The 27,132-nt window shown below is 54.1% G+C and overlaps 1 long non-coding RNA gene across 1 annotated transcript; it reads right to left on the reverse strand.

Annotated features, from left to right (window-relative positions):
- Positions 1 to 10,010: 10,010 nt before the first annotated feature.
- Positions 10,011 to 26,129, reverse strand: LOC135190188 (uncharacterized). The gene is made up of 3 exons (XR_010308445.1): positions 26,057 to 26,129; positions 17,974 to 18,092; positions 10,011 to 10,086 (listed from the first exon to the last, which is right to left on the reverse strand). It is a non-coding gene; the product is annotated as an uncharacterized LOC135190188 (long non-coding RNA).
- Positions 26,130 to 27,132: the final 1,003 nt, after the last annotated feature.

The raw sequence follows: 27,132 nt of genomic DNA on the forward strand, positions 1-27,132 counted from the left end.
GCAAAAAAAAAAATAAAAGGGGGGGGGGGGGAAGATGAAATTAAATAAGGAAGAACAAGGGAAAAAAAGGATGATTAAAAATCAGGCTGCTCTTTTTTGCTGTTGTTGTTGCTGGTTTTTTTTTTGCCCAGCTCTCAGCACCTCCAGGATGCAATGCAAGAAATCAGCTCGGCAGAGCCTTCACTTTGCATATTTATTGGGATCTGAGGTTCTATTCCTGTGCTCTCGGTGCTGAGCTCCCTGCTAAGGGGAGGGAAAAAAATATTTATTATATAGATATTATTAATTTTTTTTCCCCCCCCTCCGATGGCTCCTCTTCATCAAAAGATATTTGAGAGGAGAAATCCGGCAGAGCCCGAAATGATTATCGCTGCTATTGCCAAAAGTTTGCCTTGCAAAGGGAGGGGAAGGGGTGGGGGGGAGGGAGAGGAAGGGAGGGAGAAGGGGGGGGATGGTGATGGGGAGAGGACAGGGATTAAACGGGAAGGAAAAAAAATGAAAAGGAGTGGGGGGGGTGGGGGGGGGAAGCAAAGGAAAGGAATTGGTAGGGCTAGGAGCAGGGGATGCTGTGGAACAGGATGTGACATCAAACCGAGGCGGGGGAAATTGAACTGCAGACCGTAAAGGGAGAGAGGGGAAAAGCAGCACCCGAAGAGGCGGTGTGGGGTGAGGGAGGGGTAGGGGAATGCTGCGGTTCCGAGAGGAGAGGTGATAGGGGTTGAGCAAGGGGTTAATGCCCTCCCTCCCTTGCTTGCTTGCTGCAGCCCTGGAAGTAAAGGATTTGCTGAGTTGCAAACCTCTCTCCCCAGCCCTGCCCGGGGTTGGTCAGGGGAGGGTAGTGCAGAGGGATCTGATCCCACACAAAGTACCAACCTCCGAGGGATGCAAAGGGATCTCATCCCCCTCCCACAGCACCAACCTTCCCCCTCTTCCAAAGTACCAACCTTCAGGGGCTGCAAAGGGATCTCATCCCCCTCCCAAAGCACCAACCTCCAAGGGCTGCAAAGGGATCTCATCCCCCTCCCAAAGCACCAACCTCCCCCCTCTTCCAAAGTACCAACCTTCAGGGGCTGCAAAGGGATCTCATCTCCCATAGCACCAACCTCCAAGGGCTGCAAAGGGATCTCATCTCCCTCCCAAAGCACCAACCTTGCCCTCTCCCAAAGTACCAACTTTCAGGGGCTGCAAAGGGATCTCAACCCCTTCCCAAAACACCAACCTCCCTCCTCTTCCAAAGTGCCAACCTCCAAGGGCTGCAAAGGGTCCTCCATCTCCCTCCCAAAGCATCAACCTCCCTCCTCTTCCAAAGTGCCAACCTCCAAGGGCAGCAAAGAGATCTCATCCCCCAAAAGACATCTTTGGGGTGCAGCAAGGGGATGTTTCCCCTCAGAGCAATACCTGCTGTAAGCCTCAGACCCAAATCAACTTGAGGCAACATGAACATGGTGACAAACTTCTTCTTCTCTTCATTCCTCACAGCTGCTCCCAGCACTCTGCAAGGGTCCTGCTGCTGCAGCAGGGGCTGGCTGGGGGGCTCTGCAGGCAGTGCCCAGCTCACACTGGCCTGGCTGTGCCCTTCCCAAGGTCTGTGGGGAGTGGTTATCCCTCCTTCCTCTCTCACATGCGTTCCCTGAGTGCTTTCCAAGCCACTTTTCCAGGAGCTCCTAACTACTGTTGAGTTTCTGGGGGTGCAGGTGAATGGCATCACTCCCTTCTCCAGAGGTGAGGAGTGGAAGACAGATCTGCCCTTCATGATGGTGGAAGGAGCTAACTGAAGTCATTTGCCACAGGCCCACAATTAGCAGAGACCCCCACAACAGGACCTTCCCCCTTGATTGCTCATTGCAAAGGATTTCTTCTTCTGGAGCTCTCTGGTACTGCTTAGACTGGTCCAGCAGGTAGAATCTCTGGAGCAATGAACCATTGAACCAACTGAGGCCTTTTCCAGCTCCTGGGTCAGCAGAACTCAGGTGATGGAGGCTCTGTGAGCACAAACAGCTGAGAACAAAGTGGGAAGAAAAGACTTCTGTGTGTTGCCATCAGCAAATGCCCAGCAGAAGGTCACCCCAGACCTCCTAAGAGGGGGGTCCAGCAGAACCCTACAGCTCCAGACAGCTCTTCTGTAGGGAGTTAACAGAGAGAGAGCTCAGACAAAGGCAGTTCAGGGAGCAGCTGCAGGCAGCTGGAGTGTCTGACTACCCCCACTTTAATGTACTTCCCTCAGCACCTCCCTGTAAGGTCAGTGCTTTATAGCCCATAAAAGCTGAGGACCTTTAGAAAGCATTAAGCTCCCCTTGACTTTAGCAAGAGCAAGCACGATGAAGCCAAATGCTTCAGTGGTACAACAGGGTTTGAACACATCCTCCCCCCTGGGGCTGAGTTCTTTCACCACGGGCATCACCTTCCCTCTGGCAGGGACTGCTTGCAGTGGGATGCCCTTCCCATGAAGCTGGTCTCCAGAAAGCAGGAGAAGGAAGGGACACAGGTGTGGCTGAGTGCAGCCTTTAAGGTGCCACCAAAACCACCTGAGAAGCTTCCTATTAACCCCATGACACAAGGCAGAGTGTGGATGGGGCTCAGGATGCTCCATGTGAGGGCTCAGGTGCAGCTGGAGCTCACAGGGCTTAAAATAGATTTGAGAGGTGCAGAAGACTGGCAAGGAGAGCTGCTGTCACACAGGGATGAGATCAGCATCACCCAAAATCACAGCAACCACAGAGGTTGGCACAGCCTCTCTGGGCAGCCTCTTCCAAAGCTCCAGGACCTTCCTAGTAAAAAAAGCTCTTCCTCATGTTGAGGTGGAACTTCTGTGCTCCAGTTTGTATCCTTTGGCCCTTGTCCTGTCACAGGGCACCACTGAAAAGAGCCTGGCCCCTAATTCCTGACACTCACCCTTCAGCTATTGTATACACTGAGCAGGTCCCCCCTCAGGCTGCTCCTTTCCAGGGTAACCAGCCCCAGGGCTCTCAGCCTCTCCCCCTCATGCTGATGCTCCACTCCCCTTGTCATCCTTTTGCCCTCCACTGGACTCTCTTCAGTAGTTTTCTGTTCCTCTTGGGCTGGGCAGCCCAGAACTGGACACAACACTCCAGCTGAGCCCTCACTAGGGCAGAGGAGAGTGGCACAAGGAGTTTGAAGTGGAAGGTGTCCAGAGAAGGGTGACAAAGCTGGGGAGAAGCCTGGAGCACAGCCCTGTGAGGAGAGGCTGAGGGAGCTGGGGGTGTGCAGCCTGCAGCAGAGGAGGCTCAGGGCAGAGCTCATTGCTGTCTGCAGCTGCCTGCAGGGAGGCTGTAGCCAGGTGGGGTTGGGCTCTGCTGCCAGGCAGCCAGCACCAGAACAAGGGGACACAGCCTGAAGCTGTGCCAGGGCAGGTCTAGGCTGGATGTTGTTAGGAAGTTGTTGTCAGAGAGAGTGATTGGCATTGGAATGGGCTGCCCAGGGAGGTGGTGGAGTCTGTGTGGCTGGAGGTGTTGCAGCCAAGGCTGGCTGGGGCACTTAGTGCCATGGTGTGGTTGGTTGGGCAGGGCTGGGTGCTAGGCTGGGCTGGCTGAGCTTGGAGCTCTCTTCCAACCTGCTTGATTCTATGATTCTGCCCAGAGAGGTGGGAGCTGCCCCACCCCTGGAACCATCCCAGGGCAGATTGTTTGGGGGCTCTCAGCGACCTGCTCTAGCTGCAGATGTCCCTGCTGACTGCAGGGGGGCTGGACTGGGTGACCTTTAAAGGCTCCTTCCAACCCATCCTGTGCTTGCATAACTTCAGTTTGAGTGTCTCAGACCTCAGAACAGAAGAACACCCCCAGACACACCTTGTTTTCCACAGTGGCCCCAGAGAAAGCTCTGCAGTGGCAGCACTTCCAAGTCAGCCACAGCCTGTGCCCAAGAGGGACTCTTCTCACCCTCCTTTGCTTTTATCCACAGCCACTCCATTGACCTTCATGGTAACAGTCACAGCTTGCACCTGGGTAAATGACAAAAGCATCAGCTCTGCAATTTGTTTTAATTTATGCCTCTTCTGAAGTCTTTCCTAATTAAGATCAAGAACCTTCTTATTGAACTGGAGCTCCAGGCTGGAGCCTGAGGCCTTGTGAAGTCCTTCCTCTGGGAAAGAACTCCACTCCTAGGACATAGATCACAGAAACCCAAAGAACTCAGAGAGTGTGTGACACAGCAGAGGAGCCTGGAATCACAGCAGAGGAGCCTGGGACCATGTCAGAAGAGCCTAGAATCACACCAGAGAGCCTGGCATCACAGCAGAGGAGCCTGGGACCATGTCAGAGGAGCCTGGGACCATGTCAGAGGAGCCTGGAATCACAGCAGAGGAGCCTGGGACCATGTCAGAAGAGCCTGGAATCACAGCAGAGGAGCCTGGGACCATGTCAGAAGAGCCTGGAATCACAGCAGAGGAGCCTGGGACCATGTCAGAGGAGCCTGGAATCACAGCAGAGGAGCCTGGAATCACAGCAGAGGAGCCTGGGACCATGTCAGAGGAGCCTGGAATCACAGCAGAGGAGCCTGGAATCACAGCAGAGGAGCCTGGGACCATGTCAGAAGAGCCTGGAATCACAGCAGAGGAGCCTGGGACCATGTCAGAGGAGCCTGGAATCACAGCAGAGGAGCCTGGAATCACAGCAGAGGAGCCTGGGACCATGTAAGAGGAGCTTGGGACCACAACCTGCATCTTGGATCTTACCCACACATTGGCAAACACCTCCAGAAACCTGACAGGGTTCAAGATCTGCAGAACCTGCCCATGGAGTGCAACAAAAGGGACTTCAGCTCCTTGCCCAGCAAAAGGAAGAGCTGGGAGGAGGCTGCCCAAGGGAAGGTTCCTCTACATGAAGGCTCTTTTATCTGCTAAGTAAAGTCCTAAGAGAGAGTCCAGAGTCTGGAGCAGAAACAGGAGCTGCTTTTTCCCTCAGGGGAAGATAATCAGACTGTGAAGCAACTCACACAGTGCCCTCTCCTCCATCACTTGACACACTTAAACCTGAGCCCAGAGCCTTTCCAGCCTGCATCCCAGCTCCCCCAGAAATCACAGGGGAGTTGCCTTTGGCTCACCTCTGCCGCGGGATGCAGGAGAGGAGATCAGGACACTTCTGGCTTCTCATCTCCGTTTGTGAGGTGCAGCTTAGGCCAACCCCTAAGACCACACTGCCCTCCAGTGCAGTCCACTGCTGGCATGCAGATGTGCTGCTGCTGCGATGCCAGGGTGCAGCCTGGTGGAGGAGCATTGTTCGGGCAAGGCACGGCAGGGGACATCAGGGAGTGGCAGTGGGTGAAAGGGGGTGGCAGAGGATGGCAAGGGGATGGAAAGGACAGGCAGGGGGTGGCATTGGGTGAAAGGGGGTGGCAGAGGATGGCAAGGGGATGGAAAGGACAGGCAGGGGGTGGCATTGGGTGAAAGGGGGTGGCAGAGGATGGCAAGGGGATGGAAAGGACAGGCAGGGGGTGGCAGTGGGTGGAAGGGGATGGCAAGAGATGGCAGAGGATGGAAAGGAGATGGCAATAAGTGACAAGGACAGGCAGGGGATGACAGTGGGTGGACAGGGATGGCAGGGGATGGAAAGGGGGATGGCAATAAGTGGCAAGGACAGGCAGGGGATGACAGTGGGTGGACAGGGATGGCAGGGGATGGAAAGGGGGATGGCAGTAAGTGGCAAGGACAGGCAAGGGATGACAGTGAGTGGAAAGGGATGGCAGGAGATGGATAGGGGATGGCAATGAGTGGCAAGGACAGGCAGGGGATAGCAGTGGGTGGAAGGGGATGGCAGGGGATGGAAAGGACAGGCAGGGGATTACAGTGGGTGGAAGGGGATGGCAATGAGTGGCAAGGACAGGCAGGGGGTGGCAGGGGATGGCAAGGGATGGAAGGAAGCCCTTCCTCTGTCACAATATGGTCAGCTGGACACTGCTATGCACTGTGAGGACACAGATGTGTGGCTCTCTCTGGATTTCAGCAGGCTGCTGACGTTCCCCTGACCACCAGTGAGCTTCTGCCTGTCCTTGCCTCTCCAGGGCTGGCTTCCAGCCTGTCACAGTGGCCCTCACAGAGCCTCCTCGACTGGTCTCCCTGCACAGAGCCAGCTGGTGGCTCTTAGCCCACCCAGCCTGGTTCTCTCTGCCCTTTTTGAGGCTCTGGATTTAAAGAGCAAACCTCTGCCATTTCTCCTCAAAGAGCAGGCTGATGAGCTGCCTGGCTGGGAGCTTCCCTGGCTATCTCCTCTCACCTCTCTGAGAACCCCTCGTGGAGCCAAGTGCCTCTTGCTCACTGGCATCTTGCTCTTTTCTCTCCTCACTGAGATGAAGGCTGTGCCAGCAGTGATGGAAACAGCTGCTCAGGGCTTTGTTACCTGCAGAAAAGCAGACTTTTTAGACAAGCTCTCTTTTCACACTCAGTTGTCCTGCCTTTTGGATAAGCTCAGTGAAGCTGCCTTCCTCTCTTCTTGTTTGTACCCTTTGCCCATAAATCTTGGTGTCAGGCAGGGGGGCTGGAGCTGGATGATCTTTCAGATCCCTTCTCTGTGATTCCATGACTCTGTGATTTCGTCATTCTGCCATCCTGTGGGGTTTGTGATTCTCTGGTTCAGTCATTCTGTGGTCCTATGATTCCATGCTAAGAGGGACAGGAGGGCTGGAAGCACCTCAACAAAACTCTACACCCAGCCTGCCCATGGCCACTTCATGTCCTTTTTCCTTTCCTTACAAAGGGAAAATAGGTTTGGAAAAAGAACCTTTTGGCTTTTTCTCCTTTGTCTCCTGGATGTTTACACAGCAAATAGACCAAAGTGGCTCTGGGCCCTGACCAAGCAGTGCTGTGCTCCAAGAAGTAAATGAACACACTTCCTCCTCTTCCATTACCAACTTCTGTAGCATCCCTGGAATCAGAGAATCAAACAGGTTGGAAGAGAGCTCCAAGCTCAGCCAGCACAACCTAGCACCCAGCCCTGCCCAACCAACCACACCATGGCACTAAGTGCCCCAGCCAGGCTTGGCTTCAACACCTCCAGCCACAAAGACTCCACCACCTCCCTGGGCAGCCCATTCCAATGCCAATCACTCTCTCTGCCAACAACTTCCTCCTAACATCCAGCCTAGACCTCCCCTGGCACAACTTGAGGCTGTGTCCCCTTCTTGTGTTGCTGGGTGCCTGGCAGCAGAGCCCAACCCCACCTGGCTACAGCCTCCCTTCAGGATGCTCCTGCTCAGCTCTGCTCCCTTTGCAGGGGAGAAAAAGGCAGCAGAGAGCTGCAGGTGCAGCTGTAAGTCTCCATGCACCTCGGGCAGAGCATCACCATCCTGCGATCCAGCAGTTACCAAGGTAACAGCACCAACATCTTTTTTTCACCAGGAGCCAAGCAAATTGTCAAGGACCAGCAAACCCCACACCCATTGGCAGGATACATGGCTCTGTGGCCCCAGGGCTACAACTATTTGCAGGTCATTTGCTTTTCCCTTTCTTCTTCCCAGCTTGAAGGGTGATCCCACATGTGCACAAGTGCCCTTTGTGCCCACAAATCTCTTCTGTGCCTTTGTCCACTCACAACAGAGACATCAAACTGATGCAGCAGGTTTGGCCAAGACATACCAGGAGAAGCATAGAATCAATCGGGTTGGCAGAGAGCTCCAAGCTCAGCCAGCACAACCTAGCACCCAACCCTGCCCAACCAACCAGACCATGGCACTAAGTGCCCCAGCCAGCCTTGGCTTCAACACCTCCAGCCACAAAGACTCCACCACCTCCTTGGGCAGCCCATTCCAATGCCAATCACTCTCTCTGACAACAACTTCCTCCTAACACCCAGCCTGAGCCTGCCCTGGCACAGCTTGAGGCTGTGTCCCCTTCTCCCAGGCAAGCAGCAACAGAAGGAGTCCAACCCCACATGGACCTTCCATATTGCATCCCCAAACCTGAGCCTGCTCTTTGCTTTGCTCTTCAGCTGCCCCAGCTGAACATACAGAATGATGGACTGGTTTGGGTTGGAAGGGACCTCCAAAGGTCATCCAGTCCAACCCCCCTGCAGTAAAGAGGGATATCCACCATTAGATTAGGTTGCCCAGAGCCCTGTCAAGCCCTGTCCTCCAGGGTTAGGACCTCAACTACTTCCCTGGGCAACCTGCTGCAGTGTTTCACAGCCCTTATGGTACAGAACTTGTTCCTAACATCCTACCTAAATCTTCTCTTCTCCAATTTCAAACCATTGCCCTTTGTCCTATCACTATAGGTCTTTGTAAACAGTCCTTTTCCAGCCCTCTGCTAGGCCCCCTTATGCCTCCCCATTCAGCTTGCTGGGTTCCCAAGGTACAAAGGGTTGAGCAGAAGCTGTTTCCCTGTTCCTGGCTCTTGACAGGGGTCTTGACCAGAGCCCAGCATGAACTATCTCCACTAGGATACCTCTGCTCTGTCTCCACTAGGATACCTCTGCTCTGTCTCCACTAGGATACCTCTGCTCTGTCTCCACTAGGATACCTCTGCCCATAGCAACTTCCTGCCAGAGCTTCTGTCAGCTCCTGGGGTGTTCCCTTCTTGCCTTCACTGCTCACAGAAGAGGCTTCTTGGACATAGGCCACACTGGTCACAGGGGTGAGATGGAAGAGGCATGGATTAGCCAAGGCAGAAGGTGGCAGTATCCCCAGCTAGGAGGGACCTTGAAGCAGCTGAAAACAGGAGCTGGAGAAGACTGTGCTTTGCCCTCAACACAGGCAGAGCATGCTTGGGCTGAGGGACTCAAGCACCCCAACATCAGTAGGTGGTGGGGAGCAGAGCTGGGGGTGGTCAGCAGCAACCTCTGCCCAGGATGGGGACAATGCTTCAGCAAATGCCTTCCTGTAGGCACCACGGCCAGAGTCTGCTGAGAATTTGGCTGCATGATGACTATCCAGATGGACACTGGAAAAGCTGCCTCAGTGTCTGCCTGCCCTGAAGTGCTGAAAACAACCTAGAGTTGATCTGTAGCAAATTCCAGGGTTTTATCTCCTTCTCTGAGGAGCTGATCTCTTGGGCAGCTGCTCTGGAGTCAGTCAAGTCCACTTCTCCTGCATCTTCTGCTGCTGTTTCAGCTCTGGGAGCTCAAAACACAGCCAAAGGACAGAGGGGATGGGAGTGAAAAGCAAGATGCATGCTCTGGTGGGTTTATTTTTTCCACTAAGAAAACATCTCTCATTCTTTGCAGCATTTTACCTTGCTGCTCAGAAGTGGGTTGAGGAGCAGACACTGCCAGACTTCAATTCATCCACTAATGCTTGAGGGATTCCAAGTGAGAAGAGGGCAGTAGCCAGCAACGTGCAGGAGGAGTGGGTAAGAGCCAGCTTTGTCCATCAGCAGGAAGGAATAGTGCAGGGGCTGAAGAAATGGGAAGGCACAGAAGAAAAATGATAGGAAGAGAACTGGCAAAGACAGACCTGATGGCCAGAGGAAAACCAAAGCCCATCCAGCTTGGCTTTTGGATGGCCTTGGCAGCTTGTCTCTTTGTTTGCTGCACTGAATCAAGGGTGGAGTGGACGAAGTGGCCAATGGATGAGGCACTTGGTGCCATGGTCAAGTTGACTGGGCAGGGCTGGGTGCTAGGTTGGACTGGATGAGCTTGGAGGTCTCTTCCAACCTGGTTAATTCTATGGGTGTGTGAGACAGGAACCTCAGTGGACTCCAGCTCGGGTGGCAGCCTCAGTGCTGCAGCCAGCTCCACGCCTCCGCTTTCTGGGAGCTGCTGAGTCCTTTCCCCACGGAAGCCTCAGCCCTCCTTGGGTGAAGCCTCAGATAACCCCAAGGCAAAGGCTGCTGTCAGCCACAGTGCCTCAGGCAGCAACAGCTTTGTTACAGTCTTCTCCCTGTCGTTCCTCCTGCGTTGCCTCTGCCTGCTGCAAGCAGCGTGCAGGTGTTTTGCCTTTTGTGACTCCCCAGAGCCTGTACAGCTGCAGCCACCACCTCCAGATGCTTGCCCAGCCAGGTCCATCAGCAGCTTTGTCTTCTCCTTTGCTTTCAGGTATGCCTGTTGGGTATTTTTTTTTACTTACCCTTTCATCAAGCACCTCAGTCCAAACCTTCCAGGTGGAAATTCGTTTTGCTGTTTTAAAATAGTAGATCAGTGCCTGCAAAAGAGAGAGAGGGGATCAGTGCCTGCAAAAGAGAGAGAGGGGATCAGTGCCTGCAAAAGAGAGAGTGGGGATCAGTGCCTGCAAAAGAGAGAGTGTGGATCAGTGCCTTAAAAAAGAGAGTGGATCAGTGCCTCTAATAGAGAGGGGATCAGTGCCTTTAAGAGAGAGAGTGGATCAGTGCCTCTAAGAGAGAGGGGATCAGTGCCTTTAAGAGAGAGAGTGGATCAGTGCCTTTAAAAGAGAGGGGATCAGTGCCTTTAAGAGAGAGAGTGGATCAGTGCCTCTAAGAGAGAGGGGATCAGTGCCTTTAAAAGAGAGGGGATCAGTGCCTCTAAGAGAGAGGGGATCAGTGCCTCTAAGAGAGAGGGGATCAGTGCCTCTAAGAGAGAGGGGATCAGTGCCTCTAAGAGAGAGGGGATCAGTGCCTTTAAGAGAGAGGGGATCAGTGCCTTTAAGAGAGGGGATCAGTGCCTGCAAAAGAGAGAGAGTGGATCAGTGCCTGCAAAAGAGAGAGTGTGGATCAGTGCCTGCAAAAGACAGAGTGTGGATCAGTGCCTGCAAAAGAGAGAGAGGGGATCAGTGCCTGCAAAAGAGAGAGAGGGGATCAGTGCCTGCAAAAGAGAGAGAGGGGATCAGTGCCTGCAAAAGAGAGAGAGTGGATCAGTGCCTGCAAAAGAGAGAGTGGGGATCAGTGCCTTAAAAAAGAGAGTGGATCAGTGCCTCTAATAGAGAGGGGATCAGTGCCTTTAAGAGAGAGAGTGGATCAGTGCCTCTAAGAGAGAGGGGATCAGTGCCTTTAAAAGAGAGGGGATCAGTGCCTCTAAGAGAGAGGGGATCAGTGCCTCTAAGAGAGAGGGGATCAGTGCCTCTAAGAGAGAGGGGATCAGTGCCTCTAAGAGAGAGGGGATCAGTGCCTCTAAGAGAGAGGGGATCAGTGCCTTTAAGAGAGAGGGGATCAGTGCCTCTAAGAGAGAGGGGATCAGTGCCTCTAAGAGAGAGGGGATCAGTGCCTTTAAGAGAGGGGATCAGTGCCTCTAAGAGAGAGGGGATCAGTGCCTGCAAAAGAGAGAGAGTGGATCAGTGCCTGCAAAAGAGAGAGAGTGGATCAGTGCCTGCAAAAGAGAGAGTGTGGATCAGTGCCTGCAAAAGAGAGAGTGTGGATCAGTGCCTGCAAAAGAGAGAGAGGGGATCAGTGCCTGCAAAAGAGAGAGAGGGGATCAGTGCCTGCAAAAGAGAGAGAGTGGATCAGTGCCTGCAAAAGAGAGAGTGTGGATCAGTGCCTGCAAAAGAGAGAGTGTGGATCAGTGCCTGCAAAAGAGAGAGTGTGGATCAGTGCCTGCAAAAGAGAGAGTGTGGATCAGTGCCTGCAAAAGAGAGAGAGGGGATCAGTGCCTGCAAAAGAGAGAGTGTGGATCAGTGCCTGCAAAAGAGAGAGAGGGGATCAGTGCCTGCAAAAGAGAGAGAGGGGATCAGTGCCTGCAAAAGAGAGAGAGGGGATCAGTGCCTGCAAAAGAGAGAGTGGGGATCAGTGCCTTAAAAAAGAGAGTGGATCAGTGCCTCTAAGAGAGAGGGGATCAGTGCCTCTAAGAGAGAGGGGATCAGTGCCTTAAAAAAGAGAGTGGATCAGTGCCTCTAAGAGAGAGGGGATCAGTGCCTCTAAGAGAGAGGGGATCAGTGCCTCTAAGAGAGAGGGGATCAGTGCCTCTAAGAGAGAGGGGATCAGTGCCTCTAAGAGAGAGGGGATCAGTGCCTCTAAGAGAGAGGGGATCAGTGCCTTTAAAGAACAGATCAGTGCTTCTCTTGGCTTCTGCAGTATCCAACCATGTCAAGGGCCTGAGTGAGGGAGAGAACCCACCCACGGCAGGCAGAGCTGGTGCAAGAGGACAGACTTTTCTGAAGCACAGAATCACAGAGCACTCTGGATTGGAAGGGACCTCCAAAGCTCATCCAGCCCAACCTCCCCTGCAGGAAGCAGAGACATCCTCAGGTTGTCCAGAGCCCTGTTGAGTCTCACCTTGAATATCTCCAGGGATGGAGGTATAACCTGTTGCAGTGCACCACCAACCCTCATAGTAAAGAGCTTGCTCCTAACACCCAATCTAAATGTGCTCTTCTCTGAGGCCATTGCCCTCGTCCTGTCACTGCAGGGCTTCATAAACAGTCTCTCCTCATCCTTCTTGTTGGCTCCCTTAAGGTACTGGAAAGCTGCTGTGACCTCCTCTTCTCCAGGCTGAACACCCTCAGCTCCCTCAGCCTGCTTTTGCAGTAGAGATGCTCCAACTCCCTGATCATTTCTGTGGCCCTCCTCTGGACCTGCTCCTCTCTGCAAACACCTTCCCTTCCACAGCACTTTGAAGTGGTTTTTGCACTCATTTCCTCCTCCATGGAAGAAAACAAACCCCACATTAGCAGATTTGAAAGGGTTTGCATGCTTCCCAGCAGCCCTGAGCTCACACAATGCTTCATGATAACAAACTCTCTCTGCTTATCCAAGCCAGGCAAAACCTCCAGCATGTTCCTGCTGTTTCTGACTCCTGCAGGGAATCCACACCTTTGTACCACATTTTCCTAGCAACAGTTGGGGTGAAGGAGGATAACAACTAACATCAGAGGCTCAGCATGCCTGAGACACCCAGGGAAGGTTGCCTTGTGCAGTTTAGCAGCCTGACCTCTTAGAGCTAGCACTGAGTTGGGTATCCTTGATTGAGAAGTTCCTTGCTTCGAGAGATTCAGGAGGTAAAAAATATAGCTGGAAAAGGTGAGAGCAAAGTGGTTTGCACAGGTTACTGCTCTGACTGTGGTGTGTGGATTACAGGCTGTGATCCTGAATGAGAACGGAGGGAGGAGAGAGGGAAGGGAGGCAGGGAGGAGAGAGGGAAAGGAGGGAGGCGAGAAAGAGAGGAGGAAGGGAGGGAGGCGAGAGAGAGAGGAGGAAGGGAGGGAGGAGAGAGAGAGAGAGGAGGAAGGGAGGGAGGCGAGAAAGAGAGGAGGAAGGGAGGGAGGCGAGAAAGAGAGAGGAGGAAGGGAGGGAGGCGAGAGAGAGAGAGGAGGAAGGGAGGGAGGAGAGAGAGAGAGAGGAGGAAGGGAGGGGGGAGAGAGAGAGAGGAGGAAGGGAGGGAGGAGAGAGAGAGAGAGGAGGAAGGGAGGGAGGAGAGAGAGAGAGAGGAGGAAGGGAGGGGGGAGAGAGAGAGAGGAGGAAGGGAGGGAGGAGAGAGAGAGAGAGGAGGAAGGGAGGGAGGAGAGAGAGAGAGAGGAGGAAGGGAGGGGGGAGAGAGAGAGAGAGGAGGAAGGGAGGGGGGAGAGAGAGAGAGAGGAGGAAGGGAGGGAGGAGAGAGAGAGAGAGGAGGAAGGGAGGGAGGAGAGAGAGAGAGAGGAGGAAGGGAGGGAGGAGAGAGAGAGAGAGGAGGAAGGGAGGGGGGAGAGAGAGAGAGAGAGGAGGAAGGGAGGGGGGAGAGAGAGAGAGAGGAGGAAGGGAGGGAGGAGAGAGAGAGAGAGGAGGGGGCAGGAAGGTGCAGGCAGCAGCTTCTGTTGCCGCAAAGCCCCAGGCCTGCACTCTGCTGGGTTCAGCTTTTTTGGCCAACTGCTGAGAAGTTCAGAGTCAATCTCAGCCTCTCCCAGGGCCCAGATTGCAGATTGGAGCATCTAGCCTGGAATGTTTTCATTTCATTTGAGTCCACATTATGCTGCCTGCATATGGTGGCACACACATTTCATTGCATGCAGCAGCTGCTGCTTTGCTGTTGAGGAGGGAATACACTGAGTGCATTACAGGATCCTTTGGTCTAGGGTAACTGCAGGGGGGTTTAACTCCCATTAGCCTTCATTTTCAACCTGGTTTGCTAAGGAAATGAAGCCTGTGACATCCCCTTCCACAGGCATGCTGGTGGATGTTGCACACAGCAGAGGATCACAGAGCAGTAGGGGCTGGAAAGGACCTCTGGAGATCATCTACTCCATCCCCCCCCTTGCTGCTTATGTCAGAGAGCTCAGAGCTAGGCAAGCAAAAGTAGCTGAAAATGAAAGCCCTGCCCAAATGTTTTTCCTTAGCTCATAACTGAGTCAGCCTACAAATGCATCCCTGGAACAGTGCTAAGCTTCTAAATCCCAGAATCCCAGCATGGTGGGGGTTGGATGGGACCTCTGAGGATCATCCAGTCCAAGACAACTGCTAGAACAAGGTCACCCACAGCAGCCTGCACAGGACCACAATGGCCAGGTGGATTTGGATGCTCTCCAGAGCCTCTCTGGGCAGCCTCCTCCAGGGCTTCAGCTCCCTCACAGCAAAGAAGTTTCTCCTTAAGTTCAACCTCTCTTAGCTTCTTGCTTGTACCCTTTGCCCCTTGCTGGGCACCACTGAGAAGAGTCTGTCCCCACCCTTTGGCTCTTGCTGAGCATTGGCCAGATCCCCTCTCAAGCTGCCCTTCTTCAGGCTAGACAGCCCCAGGTCTTTCAACTTTTCCTCCTCACATTGGTGCTCCAGACCCCTCATCATCCTCATGGCCCTCCATTGGACTCTCTGCAGTAGTTCCCTGTCTCTCTCTTGAACTGGGGAGCCCAGAACTGGACACATCCCTTCTCCTGTCCACCATTCTTCTATTTCAATGCAGGAGGGGAAAACTCATTTGATTTCTTCTCACACTGCACAGAATCACTTCATGGGGCAGATGAAGTTCATGACACAGGTTGATGAGTGCTGGGGAGCCACACTGACAGAGCACTTTCCCCTGAACACCTCTGATAAAGCCTTTCTGAGGCAGAACCTGGGCAGAGTTATCAGCCAGGCTGAATGGTGCTGCTCTACACAGGGACAAAAGCCCACCCCAGTTTGGATTAGGAGCTGATTAAAGCCCACAGGTGATTCCAGCTTTGCTGACCTGCCTGCTAGCTCACCCCATGGGGCTCCAGTTTGCTCAGCTCTTTGATCCCATTCTGTGCTTCTCTGCTCCACAACCTCCCTGGAGGTGTTCAGGACCAGGTTGGATGAATCCTTGAACAACCTGTTCTAGTGGGAGGTGTCCCTGCCTATGGCAGGAGGGTTGGAACTGGCTGATCCTTGAGATTCCTTCCAACCTGAACCATTCTAGACCCAGCACAACCATACTCACCTCACTGCCTCGGTGCCAGGCTGCTGGGACCTCAGCTGCCCCACTGGCTGTGCCCACCTGAGTGGAAGCAATGCCTGGGGTTGATGCCAGGTGTAGCCAACACCTCAGGCTCCACACAGCCCAGAATTCATGAACTCTGCTGTGACACAGATCCAGATTTGGCCAAGTAGAGCCATAAACAGCACTTAGTGATGCATAATAGATGAAAATGGCTCACGCTGAGCTTTTGGATACAGAAGGATTTTTCTTCCCCCTTTTAATGCTATCACAACATTTTCCTGCAGCCATGCAAGTGCCATCATAAATATTTAAAAGGAGGTTTAAAAGACTCAGTCTGTGGGGATTGAATATTTATGGCCACCAAACCCCTGACCTTTACATTTAGGGTATGGCATATATCAACCAGCCCTATTAAACTCAATACCTACAGGTCAGCCTAGGGAGCAAATCCAGACTGGAACCTCCTTTTGTGCAGTGCCTGGTGGGAACAGAGTGCAGTAAACTGGGATTGCAGCTGAGATGTGGAAGGATGAGGAAGATGTCTGAGGGTATAGAATCAGGCAGGGTTGGAAGGGAGCACAAGGAGCAGCCAGTGCCACCCCCCCTGCCATGCCCAGGGACACCCTACCCTAGAGCAGGCTGCACACAGCCTCAGCCAGCCTGGCCTCAAACACCTCCAGCCATGGGGCCTCAACCACCTCCCTGGGCAACCCATTCCAGCCTCTCACCACTCTCCTGCTCAACAACTTCCTCCTCACCTCCAGCCTCACTCTCCCCACCTCCAGCTCTGCTCCATTCCCCCCACTCCTGGCACTCCCTCACAGCCTCAAAAGTCCCTCCCCAGATTTTTTGTAGCCCCCTTCAGATGCTGGAAGGCCACAAGAAGGTCACCTGGGAGCCTCCTCTGCTCCAGCCTGCACAGCCCCAACTCTTTCAGGCTGTGCTCACAGCAGAGCTGTTGCAGCCTCTCAGCATCTTCCTGGTCCTGCTCTGGACACTCTCCAGCATCTCCACATGTCTCTTGTCCCAGGGGCTCCAGAGCTGGATGCAGTACTCCAGGTGGGGTCTCAGCAGAGCAGAGCAGAGGGGCAGAATCCCCTCCCTGGCCCTGCTGGCCACACTTCTGCTGCTGCAGCCCAGGCTCTGCTTGGCTTTCTGGGCTGCAAGTGCACACTGCTGGCTCCTGCTGAGCTTCTCCTCCACCAGCACCCCCAAGTCCCTCTCCTCAGGGCTGCTCTCCAGCCTGGCACTGCCCAGCCTGGATTTGTGCTTGGCATTGCACTGGACTGGGTCTCTCCTTCTCTTTGCTAGGGAGCAACCCAAATTCCTCATGGGCTTCACTTGTCCATCATCTAAAGCAGAGTGATTAAAACCAATGGGGTGCACTTGGCTCAGGTGTTCCATGAAGGAGGAAAAATGCAGTACTGGGACTAATTGGGAGTGGATTGAAGTTTGGAGAGAGCAGATTTAAAGTGGATAGTAGAAAGTAGTTTACAGTGAGGGTGAGACACTGGCACAGGCTGAGGGTCATGAGACACTGGGACAGGTTGAGGGTGCTGAGACCCTGGCACAGGTTACCCAGGGAGGTTGTGGAGCACAGAAGCACAGAATGTGATCTTTGATCACATTCTGTGCTTCTGTGCTCCACAACCTCCCTGGAAGTGTTCAGGATCAGGTTGAATGAGGCCTTGAGCAACCTGGGCTAGTGCAAGGTGTCCCTGTTCATGGCAGGATGCTGGAATTGGATGATCTTTAAGGTCCCTTCCAACCCAACCCATTCAATGAGTCCCTGAACTGCTTATGGTTACAGAGAGGTTCCTCCAACCAGCTCCGCTGCCTTGGATAGATCCTGCTATGGTGCTGAGTTCCCCATGACACGAAGTTGGGTGTGCTCTGACACAAAGTTGGGTGTGCTCAGCCCAATCAGGAGCTCAGCACCATCATTCAGGATTTTTCCAACAGACCCATTGCAGTTGAATACTCCAATCAGAGCCAATCAGGCATTTTCAAGCCCACCGTGCTTCCCAGCTGGCACATAAGGCTTTTGTTTCAGTTCTGGAGGACTGTGACTCACCCTCTGTGTTTTCCAGTTAAAGTCCCACATCTCCTCTGCTCACTCAGCTCATCAGTCCAGCACTTTCCTCCCCAAAACCCCTACCCAAGACTCAGCTAAACTCACCCTGGAGAGAGGTGGCCACGAGGAGTGCGCTTGATGCTCTGCCCTGCACTTCAAGAACCTACCCCCCCCCCAGTCCTGCCAGCGTTGGGGAGATGATGCTGGGGCTGAGAAGACAAAGCCAGGAGGACAAAGGCAGGCAGTGCTAGGAGCCAGGCCTGGATCTCAGGTTGGATCCAGGATGGAGGCACAGCAGGAGGAATGCTCAGCATCCCTGAAGTTTGTGCGTGGGGGGGGGGGGGTGGTGTTTGTTTTGTCGAGTAAGGCAGGAGCCTCTCAAGAGCTCCAAGGCCCTTCAGATCTATTTGTAGTCAGGGGTTTGAAAAGCTCCTCTGATGTATTTTGCATATTTAAAAATAAGAGAGAGGAGAGGAGAGGAGATGAAAGGGAAGAGTTTGTGCACAGCAAGCTCCGACCTGCGAGCACAGCGCTCCCTGGGACCACGGGAAGGTGGCACCTGATGAAGTCCCATTCAGGCTGCTGGCAAAAGGCAAGAACCATGAATTTTTAATCCAGCTGGTGTTTGTTCTTGGCCTATTCCTGCCCTTTTGTTTTGCCTGAGCCTTTCATTCTGCCTCCACCAGGAAGAACCTCCCTCACCTGCCAGAGCACCCAGCAGGGATGCGCTCCCTCGTACAAGCAGCGTTTCCCTCTCCTCCTCTGTGCACCTTCAGAACCCATCTGGATGTGTTCCTCAGTGGTCTTCTTTGGTGAGCCTGCTACAACAGAAAGGTTAGCATAGAATCAGGCAGGGTTGGAAGGGACCACAAGGAGCAGCCAATTCCAACCCCCCTGCCATGCCCAGGGACACCCTACCCTAGAGCAGGCTGCACACAGCCTCAGCCAGCCTGGCCTCAAACACCTCCAGCCATGGGGCCTCAACCACCTCCCTGGGCAACCCATTCCAGCCTCTCACCACTCTCCTGCTCAACAACTTCCTCCTCACCTCCAGCTCTGCTCCATTCCCCCCACTCCTGCCACTCCCTCACACCCTCAAAAGTCCCTCCCCAGCTTTTTTGTAGCCCCCTTCAGATGCTGGCAGGCCACCAGAAGGTCACCTGGGAGCCTCCTCTGCTCCAGCCTGCACAGCCCCAACTCTTTTAGGCTGTGCTCACAGCAGAGCTGCTGCAGCCTCTGAGCATCCTCCTGGCCCTGCTCTGGACACTCTCCAGCATCTCCACAGCCCTCTTGTCCCAGGGGCTCCAGAGCTGGATGCAGGACTCCAGGTGGGGTCTCAGCAGAGCAGAGCAGAGGGGCAGAATCCCCTCCCTGGCCCTGCTGGCCACACTGCTGCTGCTGCAGCCCAGGCTCTGGTTTGCCCTCCGGGGGTTGCCTTTGATGATCTTGCTTTGAGGGTGCTGAAGCCCCGGAGCAGGCTGCCCAGAGAGTTTGTGGAGTCTGGGAAAGACTCCAAACCCACCTGGAAATTGCAACCCTGGGCAAGCTGCTGTGACTTTGCTTTAGCAGAGGCTTGGACTGGATGATCTCCAGAGGCCCCTTCCAACCTCTCCCATTCTGTGACTCCATTTGGGTTGGTTCCTGGCCACTTCATGGGCTAGCTGGCCCCAGCCTGCCAGAGCCCATGTGTTAAATAACCCAAGCCCATCACAGAGAAGCAAGGAGCAAGGCTCAAGTGCCGATTACAGCTTAATGGGGTTGGTAACGAGTGCTGATGGTTCAGGCACATTTTGAACTCGTTTGCAGCTCGATGCCAGATGAGCACCACTCAGACACCACTTAACAACCCTGCCTGGAGAGGTGCTGCAGGCAAGGGCTGCAGCCCAGCTTTGCTTTCTGTTGCTGTGTTTCCAAGTGCTGTTTTCCCATCCAGCCAGAGCTCATCGACTGGGGAAATTTGCTCTTAGCCCTTTCCTGAGGAGAGGCTTTTCCAGGCTTTGCATCCCCTTCTGTTTGGTGTTCCCATCCCTCTGCCACAGCCCTGGATTAACTGTGCTGCTAATGACTGTCTAGCAGGTGCATGTCACAAATTATCCAGGGGAAGTGGACATCATTTTCCTGACATGCTCAGCTCCCTTAGCTGGAATCGATCCTGCTGCTACATTAGCTGGAAAACAAACAAAACCACAGCCAAGCTGGCTGCGTGCCTGCTGCTAGGAACCTGCTGGAAAGGCTGGGAGATCCAATCTTGCAATTAATAGGTCTGCTGGGGGTGTTTTGAGAAGTGCTTCCGTGTCTTCACTTTGCTCCAGCCCATTGCAATGGCTTCAGTGATTCCTTTCAGACCCAGCCAAAAGCTGCCACGGCTAATCCCTGCGCTTCCTGAGCTGAGACACCCACCAGGATCTGCCTTTCTCCTCCTGTCAGTGTCCTCCCAGGACTGCTGACAGCTCAGCAGGTTGGAAGGGGAAGCAGGGGCAGCTGTCTCCACTTTTTCCAACACATACCATAGAATCAGGCAGGTTGGAAGAGAGCTCCAAGCTCAGCCAGCACAACCTAGCACCCAGCCCTGCCCAACCAACCACACCATGGCACTAAGTGCCCCAGCCAGCCTTGGCTGCAACACCTCCAGGCACAGAGACTCCACCACCTCCCTGGGCAGCCCATTCCAATGCCAATCACTCTCTCTGACAACAACTTCCTAGCAACATCCAGCCTAGACCTGCCCTGGCACAGCTTCAGGCTGTGTCCCCTTCTGCTGTTGCTGGCTGCTTGGCAGCAGAGCCCAACCCCACCTGGCTACAGCCTCCCTGCAGGCAGCTGCAGGCAGCAATGAGCTCTGCCCTGAGCCTCCTCTGCTGCAGGCTGCACACCCCCAGCTCCCTCAGCCTCTCCTCACAGGGCTGTGCTCCAGGCCCCTCCCCAGCCTTGCTGCCCTTCTCTCAACACCTTCCAGCACCTCAACAGCTCTCCTTGTAGAGACACTGGACCAGAGAATCACACACAGAGCGACACAGGCAGGCTGGCAAAGCCCCTCAGGATCCCCAGGTCCAACCCATATCCCCTGCTCTACAAGATTCACCTTAAACCATATCCCCAAGAACCACATCCAAACAAGCCTTAAACACATCCAGGGTTGGGGACTCCACCACCTCCCTGGGCAGCTCAGTCCAGTCCCTGACCACTCTCTCTGGGAAAAACCTTTCCCTAATGTCCAATCTAAACCTCCCCAGCCTCAGCTCGAGGCCATTCCCCCTTCTTCTGTCTCCAGTTACCTGTGAGCAGAGCCCAGCAGCAGCCTCTGCACAATGTCCCTTCAGGTAGCTGTAAATGACAGCAATGAGGTCACCCTCAGCCTCCTCTTCCTCACACTAACCATCCCCAGCTCCCTCAGTCGCTCCTCATCAGATTTATTCTCCAGGCTCTTCCCCAGCTTCGTTGCCCTCCTCTGGACCTGCTCCAGCACCTCCACATCTCTCTTGTGTTGTGATGCCCAAAACTCGAGGTGTGGCCTCACCAAAGTCCAAGGGGACAATCCCCTCCTTGCTCCTGCTGCCCACAGCATTTTTAACCCAAGCCAGGATGCCATTGGCCTCCTTGGCCACCTGAGTCCTTACCCCATGGGTGATTCCACACACAAGCAAGCAGCAGCTAATGTGCTGATGGGCAGCCAGGCTTTGAGCAAGGAGACTTTGAACTTGGGTCTTTCTCCAGCCAACCCTTGATGGAAGCAGCCTTAAAAATCTCTCTCCTCCCCTTAAATCAGGACGGTGCCAGGGCTCCTGGGGGTGGAGCTGGCAGAGAAGCCAGGTGGCTGCTTTGCCTTGTTTCCCCAGGAACTCCTCCTGCCTGCCAAACCAGGCAGAGATGTTTCCTGCAGCCTGGGGAGCCAGAAACTGAAATCATTACTCTTTTTTTTTGGTGTGTAAATAGTTGGAAGATGTTCAACTGGGAAGAGCTGTGCAGATCCCAGGAGACCTAAGTGGGTGTAAGGAGGATAAATTAGTGGGAGTGGGTGGAGGATGCACCAAAACGCAGCCTGGCTTCTTGTGGGTTACAGCTGGGGGGATCCAGCTCCTATCCTGGGGATGGGGGAAAGGCAAAGAGAACACCTGAATAGGTGGAAGCAGAACACCTGAATAGGTGGAAGCAGAACACCTGAATAGGTGGAAGCAGAACACCTGAATAGGTGGAAGAAGACCTCCTTTCTATATATCTCTGTGAAGAACTTCCTCCTAACATCCAGCCTAGACATCCCCTGGCACAGCTTCAGGCTGTGTCCCCTTCTTCTGGTGCTGGCTGCCTGGCAGAAGAGCCCAACCCCACCTGGCTACAGCCTCCCTGCAGGCAGCTGCAGGCAGCAATGAGCTCTGCCCTGAGCCTCCTCTGCTGCAGGCTGCACCCCCCCAGCTCCCTCAGCCTCTCCTCACAGGGCTGTGCTCCAGGCCCCTCCCCAGCCTTGCTGCCCTTCTCCAAACACCTTCCAGCACCTCAGCATCTCTCTGCAATGGAGGAGCCCAGAACTGGACACAGCACTCAAGGTATGGCCTGAGCAGAGGGGCAGAAGAACCTCCCTTGTCCATTGGAATGGGCTGCCCAGGGAGGTGGTGGAGTCTTTGTGGCTGGAGGTGTTGAAGCCAAGCCTGGCTGGGGCACTTAGTGCCATGGTGTGGTTGGTTGGGCAGGGCTGGGTGCTAGGTTGGGCTTGGCTGTGCTTGGAGCTCTCTTCCAACCTGCCTGATTCTGATACTTACATCACCAAAGGATCTCTCTGGTGCTTTGAGGAACCTCTTCAATAAACTTTGCAGATGCAATATTTTTCTCAGAGCTGTCCAAGGAGGTACCCTGGGGAATTTCTAGCCCATGAGAATTTGGGAATGATCTTGCTGCTTTGTTCCCTCATACATTCAGCAGTTTTGCCTTCTGTTCCAGTTGTCTTGATAGGTTTTCTTTTGCTGTATCATCCATATCAAAGTCTGAGAGTCTCCAGGGGAGGAAGATGAGCTCAGGGAATTCACAGTTCTTTACAATGAGGGTGGGGAGACACTGGCACAGGTTGAGGGTGCTAAGACACTGGGACAGCTTGAGGGTGCTGAGACACTGGGACAGGTTGCCCAGGGAGGTTGTGGAGCACAGAAGCACAGAATGTGATCAAAGATCACATTCTGTGCTTCTGTGCTCCACAGCCTCCCTGGAGGTGTTCAGGTCCAGGCTGGATGAGTCCTTGAGCAATCTGTTCTAGTAGGAGGTGTCCCTGCCTGTGGCAGGGGGGTTGGAACTGGCTGAGCTTTGAGGTCTCTTCCAACCTAAACCATTCTATGACTATGAATTGCACCAAACTCGGGGGGGTCCTTCCTTCCCTCCTGCTGCTTTTTGGGTGATTAAACTCCCTGAGATTTTAGCACCTTCCTGGGAAAGGGCAAAGAGCTGATGGAGTTAAGGCAGTTACAGGAAGAGGGAAGGGTATACACCTGATCAGAGCAAACCTTTATGGGTGTTTGAGTAGCAGCTGCCTGTAGGCACTCAGCACATTAGCAGAGCTGCTGCCAATTACTATGCAATCGTTGCTTCAACATCCCCCCCTCCTTGTCTGCTCCTCTCTCAATGATAAGCAAAAGAATCATAGAATCAATCACAGAATCAATCATAGAACCAACCAGATTGGAAGAGACCTCCAAGATCATCCAGTCCAACCTTAGGCAGCTCAGTGCCACTCCAGACCTCTTCTGCCACCCTGCCTGACTTATCAGTCTCCTAGAGTGGGACCTGAAGTGGATGAGGCCATTTCAAAGCAGTCCCAGCCAATCTACCTGACAAAACCTCTCTGGTTTGCCCTGTGAGGCTGAGGGAGCTGGGGGTGTGCAGCCTGCAGCAGAGGAGGCTCAGGGCAGAGCTCATTGCTGCCTGCAGCTGCCTGCAGGGAGGCTGTAGCCAGGTGGGGTTGGGCTCTGCTGCCAGGCAGCCAGCACTAGAAGAAGGGGACACAGCCTGAAGCTGTGCCAGGGCAGGTCTAGGCTGGATGTGAGGAGGAAGTTGTTGTCAGAGAGAGTGATTGGCATTGGAATGGGCTGCCCAGGGAGGTGGTGGAGTCTTTGTGCCTGGAGGTGTTGAAGCCAAGGCTGGCTGGGGCACTTAGTGCCATGGTCTGGTTGGTTGGGCAGGGCTGGGTGCTAGGTTGTGCTGGCTGAGCTTGGAGCTCTCTGCCAACCTGCTTGACTCTATGGTCCTGCTTCCCTCTCCTACCCTCAGGGAGAGGAGCAAGCCAAGAGCACGCAGGGAGCTCAGCTGCTGTTTCCCCTGGTTCAAAGGCTCTCCCATAACCACGGCTGTGAAAAATTAAACGCTTGCATCCAGTTGTGTTTGCACTCTGCAATGTCCTCGTCCGGCACAGTCACTTCAAATCACTGTTCTCCAAATCCTCTGGGGCAGCTGCAGCGAGCAGAGGGCCCAGGTCAAAAATAAACCCTCTGGCTTGTTGGGGAACGTCTGTGTCAACTTCAGCACCACGTTAATGAACCGTGCAAATCACAGCCAGTTGCTAAATAGTGGAGAGGGGAAGGAGGGGAAGGCAGGAGGGAGGGACTGGCTACCCTGTACACGCAGAGCTCTGCAGCTAACGAGGGAATCTGTGTCAGTGTTGCAACTTGCCAGCTTGGAGGACATAAGTTTCCCATCCAAATATTGCTTCCTCTGAGGCTCTTGCTGTTCCCAAGAGGTTCTGTGAAAAACGCAAAGCCCAGCTTCAGCCTACCTTCAGAGGCACTTGCAGAGGGCTAATAAGAGTGTGACTGTTTTTAGTTGGGAGAGGAGGAAAGGGAGAGGAGGAAAGGGAGAGGAGGAAAGGGAGAGGAGGAAAGGGAGAGGAGGAAAGGGAGAGGAGGAAAGGGAGAGGAGGAAAGGGAGAGGAGGAAAGGGAGAGGAGGAAAGGGAGAGGAGGAAAGGGAGAGGGGGAAAGGGAGAGGGGGAAAGGGAGAGGGGGGAAAGGGAGAGGGGGAAAGGGAGAGGGGGAAAGGGAGAGGGGGAAAGGGAGAGGGGGAAAGGGAGAGGGGGAAAGGGAGAGGGGGAAAGGGAGAGGGGGAAGGGAGAGGGGGCAAGGGAGAGGGGGACAGGGAGAGGGGGAAAGGGAGAGGGGGGAAAGGGAGAGGGGGAAAGGGAGAGGGGGAAAGGGAGAGGGGGAAAGGGAGAGGGGGAAAGGGAGAGGGGGAAAGGGAGAGGGGGAAAGGGAGAGGGGGAAAGGGAGAGGGGGGAAAGGGAGAGGGGGAAAGGGAGAGGAGGAAAGGAGGATGCAGGTTGCTGTCTTCTCCTTCAGGCTTTCCCTGCAGCGCTGGGATGCAGAGATCAGGCTCCACCATCTGCCACTGCCTCCCAAACACACAGAGATGTTTCTTGATTTGTCAATCACCCTTCAGGCTGCAGATGATGAAAGCTCAGTCCTGAGAAGGGTTTCTCAGCTCCTCATAATGTGCTGCTGTTACTTCAATATTAAAGGAGCAGAGAGTGGGGAAGTGGACATATTGCTTGGCTGGAATAGTGAGATTTTTTCCTGGCTGTCTCCCTTTCCTCTCCATCTGTCCCAGGAGTTGATGTCCTCTCCATTTCACAGCCCATAAAGCAGGTCTGTGCTGCAGGCAACTGGCTTTGTCAGTCCATCCCTGTTTGGCTGGATAAATGCCTTCCCATTCCAGGCACTGGGGCTGGACAAGCCCCATCACCTCACAGCATTTGGGATGGATAAATCCCTTTCCATACCAGATATCTGGGTTGGATAGATCCCTTCCCATTCCAGGCACTGGAGCTGCATAGATCCCTTCCCATGCCAGTAACTTGGCCTGCATAGATCCCTTCCCATGCCAGTAACTTGGCCTGCATAGATCCCTTCCCAGTCACTGGGGCTGCATAGATCCCTTCCCAGTCACTGGGGCTGCATAGATCCCTTCCCATGCCAGTAACTTGGCCTGCATAGATCCTTTCCCATCCCAGTCACTGGGGCTGCATAGATCCCTTCCCATGCCAGTAACTTGGCCTGCATAGATCCTTTCCCATCCCAGGCACTGGGGCTGCATAGATCCCTTCCCATCCCAGGCACTGGGGCTGCATAGATCCCTTCCCATCCCAGGCACTGGGGCTGCATAGATCCCTTCCCAGTCACTGGGGCTGCATAGATCCCAATCCAGACACTGGGGCTGCATAGATCCCTTCCCATGCCAGTAACTTGGCCTGCATAGATCCCTTCCCATGCCAGGCACTGGGGCTGCATAGATCCCTTCCCATCCCAGGCACTGGGGCTGCATAGATCCCTTCCCAGTCACTGGGGCTGCATAGATCCCAATCCAGACACTGGGCCTGCATAGATCCCTTCCCATGCCAGGCACTGGGGCTGCATAGATCCCTTCCCATGCCAGGCACTGGGGCTGCATAGATCCCTTCCCATGCCAGGCACTGGGGCTGCATAGATCCTTTCCCATCCCGGGCACTGGGGCTGGCTGCTTATGAGCACCATTCCAGGGGTCACACAAGAGCACTATTTAGCAGCCAGGGAGGTGTAAAGCGTTGCAGCTAGAGCAGAATACATCATCTGACCAGGAAAGTCCCTGTCCTGCCCTAAGAGGCACCCACTGCTAGTACCTAAGAACCCAACCATGGCTATGGGGAGTGATCTGGGGGAGGCTCATACTTGACATTTCACTGCTGCTCATATCCCCTGTAAAAAGCTTTTGTTTCCTCTCTGCTTTATCAAGGAGACTTCACTTCCACTATATCTCCTCTCTACAAGTTTGGCACTTACCTGCACAGGAGAAATCTGTTTGCTGTGGCTGAGATGAAATCATAAGAGAGCTGCAAGTCCTCTTGATACTTCTGCCCTGGAAACACAAACCAAGAGGGTGTAAGGCAGAATTATTGCTGCAGTTATCATTTCCCTAAGTCATCTTTACCAAATGCATTGTGGTGCTCCTGCTTGCAGCTGAGCCTGGGCTAGGATTCTGTGATCCTCCTGGCAGTGGTGTTTGGGGGAGCTTTGTGTTCCCACACCAGGTGAGATCAAACCCAAATAGTTCCTAATGCTCCTCATCAATTACAAACTCAAGTGAGCTGTTTCTAAAATTAGCCTTAAGTGCTTCAGCCTTCAAATGCTGTCACAGCATAAAGGCAGTGATTTTTTTTGCAGCTATGCTGGTGGCCATCAGCTGTGTCCCTCCTGCAACACCAACATCTCCTCTGCTAAATCCATCCCAAGCAAGGAGAGAGTTTGGGGCTGGCTCTGGGTTTGCTGAATGGAATAGAATAGAATTGAATCAAGCAGGTTGGAAGAGAGCTCCAAGCTCAGCCAGCACAACCTAGCAAATCAACCAGACCATGGCACTAAGTGCCCCAGCCAGCCTTGGCTGCAACACCTCCAGGCACAAAGACTCCACCACCTCCCTGGGCAGCCCATTCCAGTGCCAATCACTCTCTCTGACAACAACTTCCTCCTAACATCCAGCCTAGACCTGCCCTGGCACAACTTCAGGCTGTGTCCCCTTCTGCTGCTGCTGGCTGCCTGGCAGCAGAGCCCAACCCCACCTGGCTACAGCCTCCCTGCAGGCAGCTGCAGGCAGCAATGAGCTCTGCCCTGAGCCTCCTCTGCTGCAGGCTGCACCCCCCCAGCTCCCTCAGCCTCTCCTCACAGGGCTGTGCTCCAGGCCCCTCCCCAGCCTTGCTGCCCTTCTCTCAACACCTTCCAGCACCTCAACATCTCTCTGCAATGGGTGAGCCCAGAACTGGACACAGCACTCCAGGGGTGTCCTGAGCAGTGCTGAGCACAGGGGCAGAAGAACCTCCCTTGTGCTGCTGCCCACACTGCTCCTGAGCCAGCCCAGGATG

This window comes from Pogoniulus pusillus, chromosome 35, assembly GCF_015220805.1.
Source record: "Pogoniulus pusillus isolate bPogPus1 chromosome 35, bPogPus1.pri, whole genome shotgun sequence".
In the NCBI taxonomy this organism is placed as follows: Eukaryota; Metazoa; Chordata; class Aves; order Piciformes; family Lybiidae; genus Pogoniulus; species Pogoniulus pusillus.